This window comes from Zootoca vivipara, chromosome 10 (genome assembly GCF_963506605.1).
Source record: "Zootoca vivipara chromosome 10, rZooViv1.1, whole genome shotgun sequence".
Taxonomy (NCBI): domain Eukaryota; kingdom Metazoa; phylum Chordata; class Lepidosauria; order Squamata; family Lacertidae; genus Zootoca; species Zootoca vivipara.
Window position 1 is genome coordinate 33,618,952 of NC_083285.1, and position 21,687 is coordinate 33,640,638.

A 21,687-nucleotide genomic window follows, 5' to 3' on the forward strand; every position below is an offset into this window, starting at 1 on the left:
GAAGGGTATATGTGTAAAATAATGGGGGCCAATTTGAAGTGGATGCAAAAAAATTCTTTTACAATCCTTTCGGACAAAAATCAGGATAGAGAATGAGCCCTGCATTCCCATATTACCTTTGAAAGCCCTCTGACTGTAGGGATTATAGGGATTTTTTGTTGTTGTTCTCTGACATATACATACATGTTATCAGAGCCATCCCACCAAGTTTCTGTAATGTCTATTATATCATATTTGCATCCTGTATTAAGAGCTCAAGTTCATCTCATTCATTTCTCATGCTCCATGCATTAGTATAGAGACAACTGAAAGCACAAGTCATGCCCTCTCCCCTGGTTGCTTTCTTCTTTTCTGCTCATTAACAAGTTCCTGTAGCACTACCCAAGATTGGTTACAGAGTGCTTCATTAAATTTGTCTAAAATGAGATGGTAGTAGCAATAATAGAGTGCAGAGGCAAGCAGGTAGCACATGGGAGAAAGACAGAGAGATTGGTTGATGGGCTTATAGGTCAGTTGTAGAGCATCTAATCTGAATGTGGAACATCCCAGGTTATGATCTTGGCACCTCCCAGTAGAGTTGAAAATGTATCCTGCTTGAAACCCTGGAGAGCTGCTACCAGTCAGTGTGCACAGTACGGAGTTAGATGGACCAAATGGTCTGATTCAGTATAAGGCACCTTTCTATGACTAACTTGAAAAGGTAAAGGGTAAAGGGACCCCTGACCATTAGGTCCAGTCGTGACCGACTCTGGGGTTGCGCGCTCATCTCGCATTATTGGCCGAGGGAGCCGGCATATAGCTTCCAGGTCATGTGGCCAGCATGACAAAGCCACTTCTGGCGAACCAGAGCAGCACATGGAAACACCGTTTACCTTCCCACTGTAGCGGTCCCTATTTACCTACTTGCATTTTGACGTGCTTTCGAACTGCTAGGTTGGCAGGAGCTGGGACCGAGCAACGGGAGCTCACCCCGTCACAGGGATTCGAACCGCCGACCTTCTGATCAGCAAGCCCTAGGCTCAGTGATTTAACCCACAGCGCCACCTGGGTCCCAACATGACTAACTTAGAAACATTCTATTTATATAAAATGGTTATATATTTATTTATACCTTGCCTTTTTCTGTGACAGGGACTAAATGCAGCTAACAGATAAAATAAGAACAGCTAAAAGCATAGGGGGAAATAATTTTAAAACCAATTAAACACACACACACACACACACACACACACACACACACACCTGGTATACACAAATGTGAACCTGAATTTTATGTTTTTGAGTCATCCTTGTATAGTACATCTGTCTCCACCAAAGATGGAGGGGAGATTATTTTCTGGTGAGATTATTTCCTGCCTAGAAAATATTTCACAGAACCTAGAAGAAACAAATATTGTACTCCATATGATTGATAATATATTTGTAATAGTTAACTCAGTAGCTTACTTTGGATGTTCAATCCCCCTCTTTGCCAGGATTTCTAAAGTTGCTAATACGAAATAACATACTTGTAGACATTATCTGTTTGTTTTTCTTCATGAAAGCAGAAACTCTTCAATGTTGCTTTACAATTTTGACTTACAACCCATGTCTTCTTGGAAGAATATTTAATAAGCAAATTTAAATCTGCATTCCTGCCCTTATTAGCTTTACATACAGGCATCCCTCCACTTACACACGTTCCATTTATCTAACCACCCATCAAAGCAGCAAGCCAAAGGCATTATGAAAGATCAAGGGCACATTCCAACAGGGCAAAGGATGAAAAAAAAGTAAACCAAGAAGGGTGCGGACTGAAATCAATGAAGTGTAGGGCCTTTGGAGAGTCCTGAGGGCCAGATTCAGAAGCCTGGAGGGCCACATTTAGCCCCCAGGCCTGCAGATCCCCACTATAAGAAGAGCCTGGATCAAAACAATGGCTTGTCCAGCATCCTGTTCTTATTGTAGCCAATCAGATGCCCCTGGTCTACACTGACTGGCAGCAATGCTCTGAGATTTCACTGTTTCCCAGCACTATATGGACATGTCACTGACCGAACATGAGAATTTCTGCATGCAAATTGTGTGTTCTATCACTGAACTATGGGTTCCCGTCAAAGCTAATTGGAGAACTGGGATATGGAAGCCCAGGAGTGCATTTTTAACTTTGAGGTGAGTGGAAGGAGTCAGTTCAGAATATTTATGATGCATTGGAGCCAAATTAACTTTCCATTCAGAATAGAATGAAAATAGCCTTGGTTTCCTTAAGAACAAAACTTTGCTTCCTGAAAAATAGTTTTCCACAGAACCAGGACATCTTACGAGAATTCTTTCATCTTCTGCACTCAATCAGCTCCTCATAAATGTGTGGAACTGAACAGATGGGTCTGTAATTTTTCAGAGGGGAAAATAGAAAAGAAATGCAAGTCAGAAATTACCAAGGGGCTGTATAGTTAGAGGACAAACTGAGAAAATGAAGTGACGAGACACTGGAAGTTCATGTGGAAGAGGCTGAAAGTTATGTTTTTATATCTTCTTATTTGGGAACTGAGAAAGGGTTTTATTTCTATAAGAATGTAACAGATTTTTTTATCCAGAATGTCTGAGCTGAAATGTTGGTCCCCTGAAAATGCTGGAAAGATCCCTGTTAGCTATAGAAGAACATTTCAATAGTTCTACAATGGATGGGTTCATATTACTAAGTAATCCCATGTGTAGAGTCAGAAAGATTCAGGACCATCAGATAAAAAGCATTTTTGTAGTTCATTGCAAGGGCTTTTGCTTTAACCATTCTCTGTTATACAAGTGTGTTAGGCTGTGAACTGAGCAATAAAGGAGGCATGGGGAACCTGCAGCCCTCCAGATGTTTTCCAGCTACAATACCCATCAGCCCCACCCCCAGATAACACTGGCCAGGAATAAGGAAGGACAAGTCTGCATTTGAATGGGAATGTCTCCCAATGTTCACATTTCTTTTCAATTTTCTTTAATGTGCACATTTTCACAAATAATTATTCCACAAAGAATGTATTTTTGTACACACACACACACACACACACACACACACACACACACACACACAGTATATATACACTCACACATGCATTTTGATGGACACTTTACCCCAATATATGCATTTGTGTAAACATTACTTGGCTGGAGAACTGCACTGCAAAATTCAGAAAAGTGTGAATTTTAAAGGATAGCTGTGTTTTGGTTCTCATATTGTTTCCGAACATTTGGATTAGTTTAGTTTGCCTTTGAATGCAATCTGAATCAAATTTCTCCCCCAGCCCTAAGTCCTGGATAATGGTAGTAGCAGTGCAAAAACATCTGGAGGGTCATAAATCCCTCTCTCAAACTATGAGCTAAAATCCCAGTATATAGTGGGCGAGCATAACAATTTGTGAAATGGAGGGGAGACTTGCCCCCTTCCATTCTCTATATGTGTAACATGGCAGTCGTGCATGATGAGATGATTCATGAAATACTAGCTAGCCATGCCACGCGTTGCTGTGGCTTTTTGTGTTAAATGGACCTTTTTCTGTCAAATGGACCTTCAGAGTCTGCCTTCAGAGTCCCCTCACCTTCAGAGTCCCCCTTCATTTTGTACACAATCATTCCTCCCAATACGCGTGTTCTGTTAAATTTTGCCCTGTCCCAACCTTGACTCCCCTACCCATGCGTGTTATGTGAAATAACACATTTATCCTACCCAAAGGCATGGCCCTGTAAAAGGCCCATATTCAGTTGATTCTTGCCTGTGGCGTAGTCAGCTATCCTGGCTGGGCTATGCTGCGGCCTAGTCAGTCGGCTGCATAAGGCCAGTTTTGAGTTGGTTGCTGTGGAATTTTGTGATGTCACCGATTGTCTGCAGCCAATGGAGACACAGATTCTGTATTCTATTTCCCAGCATGCACTTTTATCTGATCTGTGTGTCCTGAAACACAGGGTATTTGGGGTTTTACATGGCCCAGGTCTGCCATCCGTCTTAGCAAACTTGCCTATATCCTTCGGACATTCGCATGTGATGTTGTGTCAAAATTTCACCTCCAAGCGGTCAAGCGGTTTTGTTGAACATTAGAAGAGGAAGGAACATACCCAGTTTACATATATATATATATATATATATATATATATATATATATATATATGATTTATGAAATATTTGGTTGGTGAACTGCACTGTCATATTCAGGAGTGTGAACACTGCAAAAGAAAGCAGCATTTCAGTTCATCCATTGTTTCCGGCATTGATGAATGTGGAGTTTTCCATTACATGAGAATTGAACAGTTCTGCCCATCCCTATATACACTGAAGTACAAATAAATGGGGAGGGGTCCATTTCAATTCAATGAGGTTAAATGGGGGTTCAATGAGAATTCAATGTGGACTGAATACAGCCACTGGCTATGGAATGCTGACGTCTCAGGAGACATGGAATAGATTGGAGTATCCTGGTGTAGGGGATGATTTATTGATTGGAACCCAGACCAAGAGCACTCCAGACTGTGCCATTCTGTTGCAGCCCACCCCCACCCCTTATAGAGAGGATATATAGTAACAACTGTCTGAAGTATCTGAAGAAGTGTGCATGCACAAGAAAGCTCATACCAATGACAAACTTAGTTGGTCTCTAAAGTGCTACTGGAAGGAAATTTTAAAATTTGTTTCAACTTTCCTCAGAGCGACAAAAAAATAAACGGCTCTTTAGCTAAGTGCCTGTCCAACTAAAGCAGACATTCATGCTTGCTTCCACCATCCTTTCTTAAAATATCTGGCTTTTTAGATCAGACCAGGTCAAGCAACCAAAGCTTTTAACATAATAGGTAACATGAATATATAGCAGAAGTGTATAAACCTAGATCTACACATCCTAGCTGAGCAAATGAATTGTTGTTTCTGCATGAAATGATTCAAGCAGCACAATCTCTGTACATTTATGACAGACATATACACGGATATGAAGTTTGACACCACCAGATGTGTGTTATAACATGGCCACTAGGCCATAATCACTTTCCAAGCTCTGTGCTCTGCCATAGCGTTATGAGTAAATCTAGTTAGCAGTTTTCATCCTGGATATTCCCTGCTCTGTTCACAGGCTTGCATGCCAGATAGCCTAAAGGCAGCAGGAAATGGACAAACTGCTGACGATACTTGTCATAATTTGCCAGCTCTTTGAGTGTGATCACATCCCATCGTCCCCACTTGGCTTCACAGTGAGGTGTAAGCATCTGAGTTTTGATGTAGAGTCAAGTTAAGATGTGTTAAGTGTGTGGATGTTTTAAGGTGGGTGCAACGTGTTTATGGCACAGGATTGAGAGCCATGTGGCGCAGATGATATATCTCACAAAATGCTGGAATGATCTTAGAGAGCCTATGGTCTCGGCACTGTCTGCCTTCATTCAGCCATTTTAAAGCTGAACAATATGAAATACTTAATTTTGAAAAGTTAGGATTTTTTTAAAAAGGTAAACAACAACAACAAATCTGTTTATTGTGAGGACCATGCCTTTACACAAATATCCACACGACAATAATTAAAAATATTAAAATTCATTGCATACTATCCCAACAAAACCTGCATCCCACAAAACAGGAAGACAGCAACAAGTTAAACAGACGATGAAGGGGTCTTTACTTTGTCATCCAGAAATCTTTCCCTGGCTTTCATGGCCTGGTAAAAAAAGAAAGAAAAAGAACAGTTATTTTAATACTGTTTTCAAACACCACCTTTCGATGTCACACACAAACAGTATTTATACCCTTTTATGAATTGCACAAATTCAAAAGCGACCACAGCTCCTAACCGTATTCTCCTTTTAGTAAAGGAGGCTGCCCCAATAAGGTGAGAAGTACACTGCCCTGATGGAACTGTAAGGGTATTTAATTTAACTTAATTTCTTCCCAAAATCTGGAGTCACATTCTCTGCTGCTCCCCTCCTTCATGCCCTTCAATTTCTAATTACAGAGACTTTTGGCTATATTTCTATCAATCTCCCCTGTTGTGTCCAATCAGATATTTGTGCAATACATAATAACCCTATGGCCATCTCCAGAAGAAAAACAACTCAGCTTTTACAACAAAAAAATAAATGTAATTTTGCCTGGGCATTTGGACTTGCAGATTTGCATGCCCCCACCCTCTTCTTTTGTCCTATTCAGGACAAAGCTGAGGACTACAACTGGGGTGCTGATCCGAGGAGACCAGAAGAGACTACCCCAAACCCAATTATCCTATCTTGGTCCTGAATACGGTGCATTCAGAGATGGGACAATTCAAAATGCTAGAAGTTGCTGTTAGCAGGGGCAGCTAAAATAGATGGAGTACAAAGAGTAAATCCTGTAAAATTTTCCTGCGGGGAGCAGAACTGAGCAAAACAACAACTTGAGCAGAAAGAAGTCGGGGGGGGGGCGTTCCTTTTTGACAGTCCTTGTTGGAAGCAGGATTAGATCCAACCTACTCACAGCGAGGCAGCCTATCAGAGCTTGTGCTACTTCAGTAAAGTTGATGACACGTTCCCTGGTTTGGTACGCACCATCTCCACCTGTCTCTTGGGCAGTTGACTAAAACATAGAACAAAATTAATTCGTACACACGCTGAATGATCTTTGCTGCTGCAGTTGAAACAGCTGCTTTTCCTTCAGTCACATATAAACTGAGAATTCATTTGATTTGGTTTGATTCCATTTTCTAGCTATTTCCATCCCTGGGGCTTCCTAGGGATGTTCCCCCATGGAGAAAAATGCACTTAAAGTTAGAAAAACATTAAAATAGCTTTAATGGTTTTTCATTGTTTACATCAAGATGAAGCAGAGGAAATTGAAGGTGAAATCAATCTAAAACTTTTTTATTTTGTAGACTACTTTGCATAAATAAAAATGTAAAGGTGATAATCTCTCTTTTGTCACAACAGCAGATGGAAAGTAGGTCTCCACTTTTCATTTCCTTCCATTTGTCTATTTGTGTCAAACTCTTAATATATTAGAACAATTTATGATGCTAAATTTATCTTAGCGGCACAAGATAATGACACTGTAATCAATGTCTCTTTTGCAGTTTCATTTTCAGGAGTATATAATTCAAGGCAATAATTCATCCAAGCCAAACTTGGCAATAAAAAGAAAAAAGGGGAATCAACTATAACTGTTTTCATGACAGTGTTGACTTTTCATAGTAAAGGACTGTACATGATTCTCTGTGTCTCAGATTCTGAAAGCTATACAATGTTCTATCTTCTAAAACTTTCAGTTTATAAAAAACAGTATTTGGCACTTCATTGAGGTGAACTGGAGTCTACATCTCTGCTTTGTTTAAAATAAAGATAACACCATTCTTTGTGTCTTCTGTTAATGTCTGATCACATCACTAATGCTGCCTAGAACCAGCTGTTAATGATGCTGTCTGCTAAAACCTGCTCCTTTGTTCCTTGAATCACAGAGGAAAGGACTTTGGAGATTCTGAGTTTGAAAAATGCAGTGTGACTCTTAAAAAAAAGGAACTCATAAGAAGATAGTTTACATAGTGAAAAAGGATATTTTTCTGTAATGTCATGTGCAAGATGGTTGAAAATGCACTCTGGGCATCTTTAAAATATTGGTTACTGGTGCAGTGCTTTCATCCCAATAAAACATTCCTCTAATACTGTTTGACATTTCGTAGATTGTTGATGATCTCCAGCACAGGCTTTACTTGAGATATTATACTCCTTTTTAAGTCTTGGAAGTGGTATGTGTCTGTGTTTTGTAATGAAGAGCACATACAAAATGTTTTGTTTCCAGAAAGGCCTGTCTGAAATGAAGAACAGGGGAAAGTGCAGAAGCTGGAAGAGTTGGAAGCAACATCTTTACAAATCCTGTTATGAGAAAAGGTTTATGTGAATCATGTCATATTGATGCTTTTATTGCATGTGGAGAACTTTTAGCCACCCCCAGAAATAAATTCAGACAAGACTCAAATTTATGGTTTGGTTTTTGGCAGAATTTAGGCCACAACTTTATTGATTATAATCAAGTGAGTAGTTGCATAGGCTCTGGTTTGACTAGCTACCTGAAGCCCTGCAGGCAGCACTGACTCTGGGCACCAACCACGAGTCAGTTTGGGTGAACCCCTGGGACAGTGGTAAGCAGGAGCCCTGCTCGGCCTCCATCCAGATGAGCCCTGGACTCAGGCTCCGGGCACAACCCCGCATGGGGAAGACCAACCATGAGTCCACGGATTCCTTCTTAAAGGAATACCCAACACATAGGGATGGCTAGGCATCCTGCCACCCCTATCCACCTGAACAAGACCCTATCCGCAACCTTACAAGTTGTGATGATTTGCTATGCGGCAGGCGAAACCCAAGTGGCACCAGCCAATCAGCCAAGTGGGAAAAATTCCTGCTGTGCCCCTGTCCTGACAACAGGTGACACACGACGCCATAGCAAGGTCAAGCACAAGCCCTAAATAGAGAGAGAGGCGGGCAGGTGTTCCGATGCACTGAGCCCGAAAGAGGAAGCTCAGGGACACATGTATCGGGTTAAATAGTGGTCCCTTGATCGATTTAACTGGCGTCCCTTAGACCCAATTGCTCCCAAGATCGAGGGACCACCAATAGGGTGTTGTGGCCGCTCCAATGTTCCCACCCACAACACAGGGTCTGGTTGCCAGGTCCCACCGCAACACGTGCCCTCTTGTTAGGGAGGACCCGATTTAGTAAAATATAGTCCAACCTGATTGTGCTCTGAAGTCAAGAGACCATATGCACTGAGAGCTAGGGGTGGGATAGCTATTCCTTGTGTGGCCTATGGTAAACTGTGTGGAACATATGTAGAGCCTCTTGGATCAGGCCAATGGTCCATCTAGTTCAGCATCCTGCTCTCACAGTGGCCAACCATCTGCCTGTGGGAAACCTGCAAGCAGAATCTGAGCACTCTCCCGTCTTATGGTTTCCAGCAACTGGTATTCAGAAGTGTTACTGCCTCCAGCCATAGGGATGGAACATAGCTAGTTTAAGTTATGCCAGTGTCAGTTACCTGTATTCCAAACTTCATCCAGTTGGCTACCGCCAACTGAGTCAGCCTGAGCCTTGAGCCTTGCAGAGGGAAAATAAGTCTTTAAAATACAGATTGACTTACACCACCTGTTTTGTTGGCACAGGTTCTATTGGGTTGCCAGGTCATGTGACTGAGTTGAAAGAAATTTGGAATAGGTGTATATCTCTCATTGCCCTATCCCCAGGACAATCACCCCTTTATAAACTTCCACTGGTACAGTTTCCACTGGCTGAGCCTTAGCATAGCCCTGGCTCAGTGAGATTGAGAGAGTTTTGCTAGTACAGTGGTGCCTCGCAAGAGGAATTTAATTCATTCTGTGAGTCAATTAGTTTTGCGAAAAATTCGTCTTTCGAATCCCATAGGAATGCATTGATTTTTATTCATTTTTTTGCCCATAGGAACACATTAATTGAATTTCAATGCATTCCTATGGGAAACCGCGATTCGCTATATGAATTTTTCACAAAATGAATTCGTCTTGCGAGGCAACCTCCGATCGCAAAACCCATTCGTCTAGCGAAAAATTCATCTAGTGAGGTACCACTGTATATCCTCAGCTGAGTTATGAGGGAGCTGAATTGGCTGAACCATGGCTGAGCCCAAACTCAGCTGGGGCAGCCCAATATCTGCCTATTTCCTTGCTCATCCTGTTGGATCTTGATTTTGGATTGTATTGTTGGTTGGCTCTAATTCTACCTACTTTGGGTCTCCCTGCCTTCCTCTCTACAAGTCTCAACGGGCAGCTGCCACCAAAAATTATGCAATGCAGTTGGTGCAGATCAATGCAACCACAAAGTACACCAAGTTTCCTCTCAGCCTTGATCTGCTATGATTTTCCAGTGGGTTCTGACCAATCCAGGCAGGGCAGCTGGAATTTCCATTTCATTTATTTTACTCTAAATACATAATGAAAATACTCTAAATACATAATGAAAATGGTAATATGATGCTTTACTGAGACATCTCAGTAATCTAATTTTAATTTTTTTGGCTCCCTGCTTGGTGATAAAATTTGCATAAGTATGCCGGTTTTTAAAGGTTTATTGGGGAACACGGGTGTAGTTTTGACTGCACTGAAAAGAGGATTCAAAAAGAGACTGGATGGTGAAACAGATTCCTCTGCAGTATAAAAATTGTCAGAGCTCAGAAGAAGAGGTTTGGAATAGTTAGAACCAATAGTTATTATTACACCCTAACAAAAGTCAAAATGAAAGGGCAGAGCAGACTAGGTACTTTGCCACACATGGGGCATACAGACCTTTCAAAAATACCTTGGTTTAAAATCAGCAAAGTTGTTATGATTCCCCTCAAATTACCTTAGGAATAGCCATTTTCCGAGGGTACTGTGGCTCAGCGGAAGAGTGTGTAAGTGGTATGTAGAAGCTTCAGTCCATAGCATTTCCTTTTAAAGGGACCTGATAACCCAGGGCTCGGAAAGCTGGGCCCATCCAGATGTGTTTGGACTTCAGCTCTCACCAGCTCTATCAAGTATGGCCAATGGACAGAGAGTATGCAAGTTATAGTCCAGCAGATTCTAGGGGACCACAGGTTTCCCACCCAAGATGTGACTTCTGAGTGAGTATCTGGAAAGCCTCTGCCAGTAGTTAATACTGGGCTATGTGGACATAAAGTGTTGCCTAGTATAAAGCAGGCTGTGTTTCTAGTAGAGGTACCTATCCCCATCACTGATTTACAATTAACTGGGTTCAAAGTTGGGGAGCCTACGGTGGTTAAACATGTTTGAAACTGGATTATTTTTTAATGACAATTGCACAGACAGATAGCAATTTCATAATGAGTTTATCTAAAACTCTGAATGAAACTTCAAAATCCATCAAAGAAAGTGAAGAAAGCTGTCACATTTCCCACTCATGTGATGAAAGCTTTTACATAGGGTGCAAAGGGCCATGGAGATGAAAAGCCAAAGAGCAATTTCACATGGCACGTCGATGTTTCAGTGGTGCTTATTTGAAGCTTTCACAAAAACCACTTGGGGGGATTCGATAGACAGTGCATGATCCGCCTTCGTTGTGCTGTCTCTGACATGAATGCACTGCTTACCATTCATTACAATGGGGCGAACCACATTTAATTAATACTGTGAATGGATGTAGCACAGCTACTACCATCCATTACAATAAGGGCACACACAGGGGGAAAAACTTCCCAACAGATTGTGCCTATAGTCTGTTTTGTTTATTTCATTCGAGATGTGCAGAGTTTTGAAGATTATTTCCTCTGCTCTAGCAGCTGACTCACATCAGTGAGGCTTCAGAGAAGTGAAACTGGAAGAAAATGAGGTTGATGTATTAGGTTCAAACATTGGAGAAGTTGTAAGTCTTGCATTCCCTTTCAAACACCAAATGTTTCCTCAGCCAGTCTTCTGAGTTGCTTTGCAGCTCATGAGTCAGCCAAAAGAAAACACAGCATAATCCCTTTTTATTTTTTTGTCAGTGATGGTTCTTAAGGGGGGGGACACAAAAAAAACTCTATGAAGTCCTTTTCAAAGTAACCACACGCTACAACCTTCCTGAGACTATACAGATCTCTCTCCCTACCCCATCCCTTCATCTTTTTTGTTGCTTGAAGAATAAGAGAAACAAGATAATAGAAAAAGTCATTTTTGAACGGGGTTTTAAAACACACACCACTAGGTTTGGTTTGCATTTCAATGCAATTCTACCTTATGCACACTTCCTCAAACAATAAAGGTAAAGGTAAAGGGGCCCCTGACCATCAGGTCCAGTCGTGTCCAACTCTGGGGTTGCAGCGCTCATCTCGCTCTATAGGCCGAGGGAGCTGGCGTTTGTCCGCAGACAGCTTCCGGGTCATGTGGCCAGCATGACAAAGCTGCTTCTGGTGAACCAGAGCAGCGCACGGAAACACCGTTTACCTTCCCGCTGGAGCGGTCCCTATTTATCTACTTGCACTTTGATGTGCTTTCGAACTGCTAGGTGGGCAGGAGCTGGGACCGAGCAACAGGAGCTCACCCCCATTGCAGGGATTCAAACCGCCACCCTTCTAATCAGCAAGCCTTAGAGTCTGTGGTTTAACCCACAGCGCTACCTGGGTCCCATCATGTTTACACAGATTCAAAAGCCAGCAGTGGGAGCCCACTGGAGTCAGAGAAAATGCCAATGTGTACACAGCCTTAATGTGTACAGGATTACAGTTTCAAATACCTAACATTAGTAGATTTAATATACAACCATGTTCTCAGGGATTCTCTGAAATCTTTAGCTCAGCAAGCCCTAGACTCTGTGGTTTAACCCACAGCGCCACCTGGGTCCCTTCCTCAAACAATAGGCAGACTAAAATGCACCTCGCCTTCAAAACTCACACTTCTACGAAATTTGTGTTGCAGTCTTCCAACCAAATAATGTGAATAATTAGTAGAAAGGGTGCATAAACATGCATATATTGGTGAACAATGTATATGCCTTGTATTGGGGAGAAATGCTTGCCAAAATATGTATACTAGGCAAAAATGCATGTGAAAAAGTAAATATTACGGTAGGAGAAAAGCCTACTAAAATGCTGGTGATTTTTTGTGAGCTCCCCCCTCCCAAATGACAATGGATGTGGAAATGTGGAGAAGTGAAAGTAAGTTTGGCAAACTGAAAACACTGAGAGAAACTGAACTCGGCAGATTTGTCCATCCCTACATACAATTGCGGACAAGAGTCAGCGGTCAGCAACATTGGGCATCTGCTAAGGCCCACTTTGCAGCAGTGAACCAATCTCTGCTTGTTCACCTGCCCTCTCCAAGCACAAGAAGAGTAATGAAAGGTAGCAGCAGCAGCAGCCGCCTCCATTTCCATGCCCTCTGCATCATCAGAGCAGCGGTATGAATTGGACCCAGAGGGAGCTGGCATTTGAATGAGTAGAAAGAAACAGGGTGTGAGGGGGAGCGAGTCCCCTGAGGACATCTTGCTGCATAACCGTGAGCTGGCACTGAATGTTGCAGGTACAATATTCCAAGCCACATAGGTGATATGGAGGCCCCATCCTACCCTCCCCCCCTTATTCTTCTTTTGCTCTTATGAATGGGTAGCTGGACTACTTTAGGGCCCTTCCAAACCTCCAAGTCTATGATTCTATGAACGCTTTTCTCTCTCCCAGTTTCCCATCTACAAAGTTACCCCAGTGGCATTTAGCACTATGGCAGTAAATATACTGCTAACTGTTTTTCTTCCCCTGGACATCTCCTCCCCACCCCCACCCCTACCCCCACAAACATCCCATGGGACTAAGGCTCAGTGCAGCAGGGCTCCCTACTGAGAAGACGAGCATAAATCTGTACTGTAGTACAGGGGGGGTAGTATAGGTGTGGGAAAGCCTACCCACCCTACCCTGCCAGTGTGTCATTTGCAACCGCAGCCTGGATTGCCACTTGAGATTTAAAAGGGGCGGGGAAGAATATGTAAAGGCTTCCATGCACTAAAAAATAAATAAAAATGCATAATTTGAGCCTCAGATGGACCCCATTTCTACCTGATTGACGGGAGAACTCTTTGCGACAGAGTTCTGAAATCAACTGTGTGATTAGCACTTCTAAGCAGGCTCCTGAAAGATCAGCCCAGTATATAGAGAGGAGTAGGACGAAAAGGAGAAAAGGCCAAGTGGAAAGTGTCTGAGTGTGTTTTTAAAGTGCAAAGTGACCCCTGCTCCCACTAAATATAGCAATTATTTCAAAGAGGTCTGAAGACTCCTTTGTGAACTTCAAGTGGATGCATCTGGAAAATATTATTCATTGTTTGGATTCATGTTTCAAGGTATCCTCTCAGTTAAAAATGCATACTAATAATTTGGGGGGGAGAGAGCTCAGCTTCAGGGCCCCCCAATTCTGTGCATACAACACATCTATAAATCTGCCACTGTGTTTGTAACCTTTGTAGCAGAGCTCACTTCTGAGCTCATGGAGTTTTTCTGCCTATAAGTTATCCCTATGAATGCTGTCTGCTGCAGTTCTGCATTTGGGTGCTTTTATAAGATTTTGGTCAATGTAGGAAATTCTTAAATAAAACCGATTCAAGTAATAAAATCCCCCAAATCTGTCGCTGAAACAAAAGACATGCCTATCAGCATTGTACACTGTGTATCAGTGTAATGTTTGGTATTATCTGCAGCCCTGATTCAAAATTGATCCATTTTCTTTGCTCTCTCGGAGCAGATCAATGGCAGGTTCATGATATCACATGGCCTCTAGTTGAAGATGAAACACTGACAAATCCAACCTGTACGTTTCTAGTTTGCTCGATATGAAGAAATCATAATCTTTCCCACCATTCTTGGCTTCCTACAGGAATAAAACATATTGATGGTTTACAGCCTAGAAGTATTTGCAGCCAGAGTAACACACCATAAATGATGTTACATGTTCTTCAAAGTTATTAAAGTATTTGGGGGGGGGAATCAGGTGAGGATTTGCACCCCTCTGCCTGTCGGACTTGAAAGTTCCACATAGATTTATTCATACTACAAAGGAGCTTATCTGGGTATGTGTGGTAATATAAATTGTTGTATGCATTTCTCACACAGATTCATTTCCTTTCTTTTTGGGGTGGGGGTGGGGTGGGGTGGGGAGCTGACCTGGCATGTGGAATCAGTGAGACAATATAGTATAATATGAAGCCACTCTGGAATTTATTAAAACCCTCATTTTTAAAAAAACTTCCATGGCTAGCCATGACTATACACTCACAATTATACCAATGTGTGTGTGTGTTTTAATATAGGAAAACAATGCAAATTTTGTCCAGCTTTGGAGTGACTTCTGGTATGAATTTAGGCATTTGATAGGATTGACTTGATTGACTTTGTTTGTTTGTTTGTTTACAACATCTGAAATGAGGCTCATGAATATTTCCCACCTTGCATGTGACAATTTTGCAGGTTTGATGTTACAAGAAAAGGGGAGTAACTCAAAATGAAACTAAAGTGAAAAACTGGATTGGATCTTTCCAAAAGACTGAGTCTTCTTACCCACAAGGTAGGAGAGGATATCCAAATCTGATCAGAACACCAGCACCAGAGAAGATGTTGTTTAACCCTTTTATTCCACACTGCTTCCCCTATCTCAACTCTGACTGTGAGCAATAATCACCAGGATCATAAAGGAGTATCATAAGAGCTTGTATCTTGAGTTGGAGAAAATCATAATTATAAAAAAAAACCCTGGTCTTATCCAACTTCTGTATTTCTGAGGATAACAGTTGCGTGTCAAGACCCCGCAACCACCCCCTCAAGGAGGAATAAAACACTAGGACACAGGATATACATTTTTTGTAGATTTTTTGAAGACATAAAATGATTTCCCTTTCATTGTCTGGAAGCCTTTCTTTAAATTTGACTACTATGGCTATGAGCCTCCATAGCTTCCCGTTAGATTTTCTGCCAGCCATGTAAGAGCTGTGATCTGCCCCGAATTTATGACCCAGCCACAAAGGTGAAGCCAATCGTATGGACTAAAAACAGCCATATTTGAATTACTAGGTAAGTAAGAGGCAGCCCAGTGATAGGCATTGGGCATTCTGTGTACACTACACAAAATTTTGTGGAATTTCTTGGGTGCACATGCAGTTCATGAAGAACTCGGTCTGCACATCCTGATGGACACGTTCCATGAACTGTGTATGGCTTAAAACACATCCAGTGTTCACCTCCAGCTGCACATTGTGGGAAGACATCACTTGTATTTTTCCCAGGAAGCTTTTCTGCTGTTAGCAATCAGCTCACTGAGGAGCTCCTGACAAGTTTCCAAGAAACTCTACAATTTCCTCTAACACAATTTTTTTTGGGGGGGGGGAACCAATGACAAAAGCTGTCAGGAAGGCTAGTGGTGTGATAATTTTTGGGAAAGGGAATTTTGGGCTCTTCCATCCATATTCCCCAACTATACCAACCTTTCTATCAATAGCAACCCTTCAGATCTATAATGCTAAGGGTTAAAAAAGAATTCTCTAATAATACCGATCAAGGAAATGGCATTCACGTTTTTTGGGGGACTCACTCTTTTCCATAATATGTCAGTCCCAAAGACTTTTGTGCCCTTAATTATTACTGACCTGGGCCATCATCAAGAAAAATAGTGATTTCTCATGTAATTAGGATTTAACAAGTTTCACCTTTTTGGAATAAAAGATTCATTTTTAGTGTGGCCAGTCAAAGAATGAGCAGGCAGCAAGCAAGAGTAATGTTTGCTCCCGCCTGGCACAGTAAATTTGATGGAAGAGAGCCATTTCATTTTGCAGTTGATGCTTTCATTTTATACAAGCATGGATGGACTCCATCTGTACCCAAATTTTTCAAGACTTCCACAAAACTAATTTAAATTCTCTCAACTTTAATCAAAAGCACTTGGCTCCATACACTGTTGACTTTGATACTGGCAGTTTGCTTGTGAAGGGTTTGGTGTGTTCAGAGTTTTAAAAAGCCTTTTTCAGCTGCTCCAAAGGGGAAAGTACGTTGGTATTGTGAACAGTGATGCCAAAATGGCTGCCTATACATTGTTTCAAAATCACAGTTGCTTTATACTTCTATTTGTACTTCAGAATTTCAAAAACAGTTGTAAGGGGACATTTTCACTTGTCTCCAAATGGCTTTAGGCATAGAGGTCTGCAGAGGACTATAAAGTTCACACACAAAAAAACAATTTACAGTCATCATTTTTTGAGAACAAGGAAGTGGTCAACAAAGGGAATTCTGCAGTTTGCAGAGTCTAGTTCCCTGTGGAATGAAGCAACACAACAGCTGCAATCAAATTCACAGTAACATTTCAAGATATGAACATGCCTTTAGGGGAAAACAATGGATGCATACAGTTTGGTTACATGATGCATACCTAATGTTCTCCATACAGATTTTTGTGGTACCTCAATGCTAAACGTAGTTACTTGTGAGGAAGCCAGTACTTTGAATTCCTCTGCAACTTGCTTTAACTCAAGTACTGTTTATGTTACGAGCCTTTCACCTTAACTCTTCTACTTGGAAGTAAGTTGAACTACAGTGGTACCTCGGGTTACAGACGCTTTAGGTTACAGATGCTTCAGGTTGCAAACTCCGCTAACCCAGAAATAGTACCTCAGGTTAAGAACTTTGCTTCAGGATGAGAACAGAAATCACGGGGCGGCAGCGGGAGGCCCCATTAGCTAAAGTGGTATCTCAGGTTAAGAACGGTTTCAGGTTAAGAATAGACCTGCAGAACGAATTAAGTTCTTAACCCAAAGTACCACTGTACTTTCAATGCAGCATGTTTATAGTTGCTGGTATTTAGAACGATGGGCAAGAAAGTGGCAGTGAAGGTATTGAAAAGCAACATGACACTGACTTTAACTGAGCATTCCTATACATGTTTCATCCCCATTGATTTCAATGTTACTTAGACACAAATGTATAGGTTTGAACCCTGGAGCTCCCATGTATGGTTTTATGCACAGGTGGGGGGGCACATTAATCAGTTCCATGTATTGAAATGAATGAGGAAGCCCTTTTAGGTGGGAGTGTTCTGATTTGCATGCTTGGGGGGAGGGGATCACTGGAGTGGGTGACAGGTGACCACAGCCCAAGTATGTCATTGATAATGAACACATAGATGGGTTTTTGTTCCCCATATTATCTTGCACGCTACCACAAATTTGCAACTTGGTGCTTTAGTAGGGAAGAAACTAAACTGGAGTGTGGGAAGCCTTCACAGCACACGGATCTAACATGTATGTTTATGGGTTGAAATCGTTTATCCTGATCCAGTGGTTTCCAGCTTGTTCCAGACGTTAGCCACACATGAAAGTCCAGTTCCCAGAAGGATTTCCACTTTAATTTCAATAGAATGAGTTGATTCATTGTTCATATTTCTTGGCATGCACATATTGGCTCCTACTGAAATCAATTGAGACTTAAATGGCACCACAGCATACGTGGAATTCTGGATTAGAATGATTTAATCAGGATGAGTGTACTCCTTTATCACGGGCATCTTGGAGCTTTAGAGTATCATGTAGAAGTGAGAATATTTACATTTGAGGAGAGGGTGATATTTCTGTTGTGAGATCTAAGTTGCTAGCTTATAGGTTTCTGTATCTTTTGAGACTTACTAAGGCTACATGCTTTGTTCAGTCTTCACAAGTGATTATACTGTATATTTCAATGTGGAATAAGAAAAAGCCCTTTTCTAATATTCATTATTGAAAACAATTTTCCTCTCTTCTATGGAAGAATGACACATTGAATAATACATTGCAATAAAAGCATATAAATATTGAAGGGGGAATGTTAGCAAAAAATGAACCTTTTCAGTATATACCATTGGCAAGTACAGGTATATGTCTGCACTTCATATATAAATCCTTTGAAATTTCTTCCAAACCATCAATAATTCCAGATCATTATCCAACTACTTCATGCATTATTTTTTCCAGTGTTTCTGAATTGGGAAACTTCTGGCTTCAGGTACTATCAAGGGAAGAGAACTACATAGAACTTCATGAATGCTAAAATTGCCTGATTGGTCTGCAAAGGTATAAAGCAGGCACCCCCAAACTTCGGCCCTCCAGATGTTTTGGACTACAACTCCCATCTTCCCCAACCACTGGTCCTGTTAGCTAGGGATCATGGGAGTTGTAGGCCAAAACATCTGGAGGACCGCAGTTTGGGGATGCCTGGTATAAAGGTTTGCTAAATAAAAAATGTATTATGAGGGATTATGTCACACATGAAAAACATGATAATGATGTACAGTGGTACCTCGGTTTACAAACACAATTGGTTCCGGAAGTCTGCACTTAAACTGAAGCGTACTTAACCTGAAGCGAACTTTCCCATTGAAAGTAATGGAAAGTGGATTAATCCGTTCCAGACAGGTCCGTGGAGTACTTAAACTGAAAATACTCAACCGAGGCATACTTAAACCAAGGTATGACTGTACAAATTTAAATTGACAAATCTGTTCAATGGTATCTCCTGGAACATGCAGATTTTTGTCATCCAACATGCAGGAAAAGAGTAGCATGGGAGTCATAGGTCCCCTTTGCACACCTCACCCTCTGCTACGGTACTTTAGACAACTGACCACTATGTCACTCTCTTGCCATTTATGTTCACTAATGAAGCATTGTTGCTTTCGCATCCAAACTGATGCAGTATCTGTTAAAATAATTTATTCCAGCAGTCAGCGTTAGAAACTGAGATATGAAAGCTAGGAGCTACATGGCACCTTAAACCTAGGTTACGAACACAACAGCGGAATGTCTAGGTGAGCTTTTTTAATAACAAGAATACAAAGCTGAAAATGAATGAACCGCAGCTAAATTGTTATGTTCATTTTTTACATGGTCTATAGTCCTTCCCCTGCCCACTCCTTTAATATTCTTAAGAGGATTTCTTCTCCAGTCTTCAGAGAATAGCTGGAAGAGGGAAGGCAGAAAAAGGTCCTCCTTTCCTTCCACTCTGCAGTTTTAATCCAAAATCTTACACACAGAAACTGCTCACGCTAATGAAATTCCCTCTCGCAAAATGCACCTAGAACAATGGGAGTTTCAAATGCTGCCAGTAGTCTATAATATAACCGATGCTGTTCTTGTCATTATATTCATATCCAAAAACATTGGAGGTATGTTGCTTTTTCCAAATGCATACTTTATTGGAGAGCTTACAAAAGCATCCCATCAACATTATACATATTTCTTATGCATTTAGAAAACATGAGATGTTTCTTAACTATTGTCACATTGCCTTTGGAGTTTTAGACTTCCTTTAGAATTGTGCCATTCTGCAGTTACATGCTTAATCAAGTACAGCTAAAACAACAATATAGAACATATTAATTTATTGTTACCACACAAGAACTGGAAATAACCTTCTGGCAGTGCATTTATGCTATCTCTTGTGATTAATAAAGCATTCATGCAATAACATGTTGATTTAACTGCACAAATGTCACTGACTGACCCTTCATTTGGGATTAATGACCCCCTTTCTGAGCACAATAGAGCTCATATTTACAACAGTGCTGTGTTTTATCTATGCAATTTTCATAAACATCAGTCAGTTGATGGTCACCAAAGACTTTCTTAACGTATGGCCTTTGAAATAAGTGCCACTGAAATCTATGGACACATTTTTCTAGGACTAACTAGTTGGTTGGGTTTTTTTTTTAAGGCAACTTGCAAATCCATCTGAGCAAAACTAAAGAGCTGGAGGGGCAAAGAAATGAAGCGCTCTCTCTCTCTCTCTCTCTCTCTCTCTCTCTCTCTCTCTCTCTCTCTCTCCACACACACACACACACACACACACACACACATATATATATATATATATATATATATATATATATATATATATATATAGCAACTTCATAGCAGGAGACTGATAGATTGGGTTGCATGGCCCATCTCTGCAGTGGGTTTCCATGCAGAAGTCATAACCTCTATGCCCAATTAGAGAAATTCTGAACAAACATAAGAATAGAAAGTGCTCTTAGAGAACCTTACACATGGTTAATAGTGAGATGTACACCCAAAACATTTTCTTTTTGCATGACTCTGGGGGTTTGGTCATGCTCAGAGTAGACATACTGAAATTATTGAACATAAATAATATGTTCATTTATGTTGCCATTCTGCAGGAGACCAGACTCACTTCAAATGGCAGCCTTTGAGAGAACTACACTTTTTTCCGCCAAGGAGGGCATCCAGAAGAACTACGTATTCATGGCATAAACTTTGCAGTGAGGAATTCTCTTCTGTCTGCGATAGAACTACTGACCGAGGGTTCAGAATACTTGCTTTCACTCTGCCTCTGAACCACCTCTAGTCAGGTTAACATCTTGAGTGTCTCTGTTCTCACTATGTGCTCTGACATACAGACCAAGGACCAGTCCTACAAGGAACTTGACCATGCTGTTAGGAGGGTCCCACACTCTGAACACCTATTCCTGCTGGGAGATTTCAGTACCAGAGTTGGGGATGTCCATCACACACGAGACAATTGCAAAGGCTACTTTTGAATTGGCAGCATGAACGAGAATGGACAAAGGCTGCTTGAGCAATGCTCATAAAATAGCCTCTGCATCATAAACATGTTCTTCTCTACCAAGGCAAAACAGTGAGTGCCCTGGAAACATCCCAACATCCCTCTTGTGCATAAGGCTGCACAACCCTTAAATTATTGTCATTGGGAGTTTTAAAAACGGAGCAGATGATGAGAAAGACTCATGTCTGAGATCTGGGAAGGCCCCTGCAAGTCAATGTAGACTACAACTCCCATCAGCACCACACAACATGGCCAGTGATCAGGGATGATGGGAGTTGCAGTTCAGCAATGTTTGGTGTAGGGCAGGCATGGCCAAACTTGGCCCTCCAGATGTTTTGGGACTTCAACTCCCATAATCCCTAGCTAACAAGACCAGTGGTCAGGGTTGATGGGAATTGTAGTCCCAAAACATCTGGAGGGCCAAGTTTGGCCATGCCTAGTGTAGGGAATACTAGCTTAAACGGACAAATAATTTTATACAAGGCAATTTCCTATTTTCTTTTAAAAAACAACCTGTGCATTGAAAAGTGTCATATTATTATAAATAATCATACGTATGAAGAATAATGTGTTAATGAAGCAACTATTAATTAGTACATTTGTTTCAAAAGACTTACATTTGCATCCAGGGGCTCACT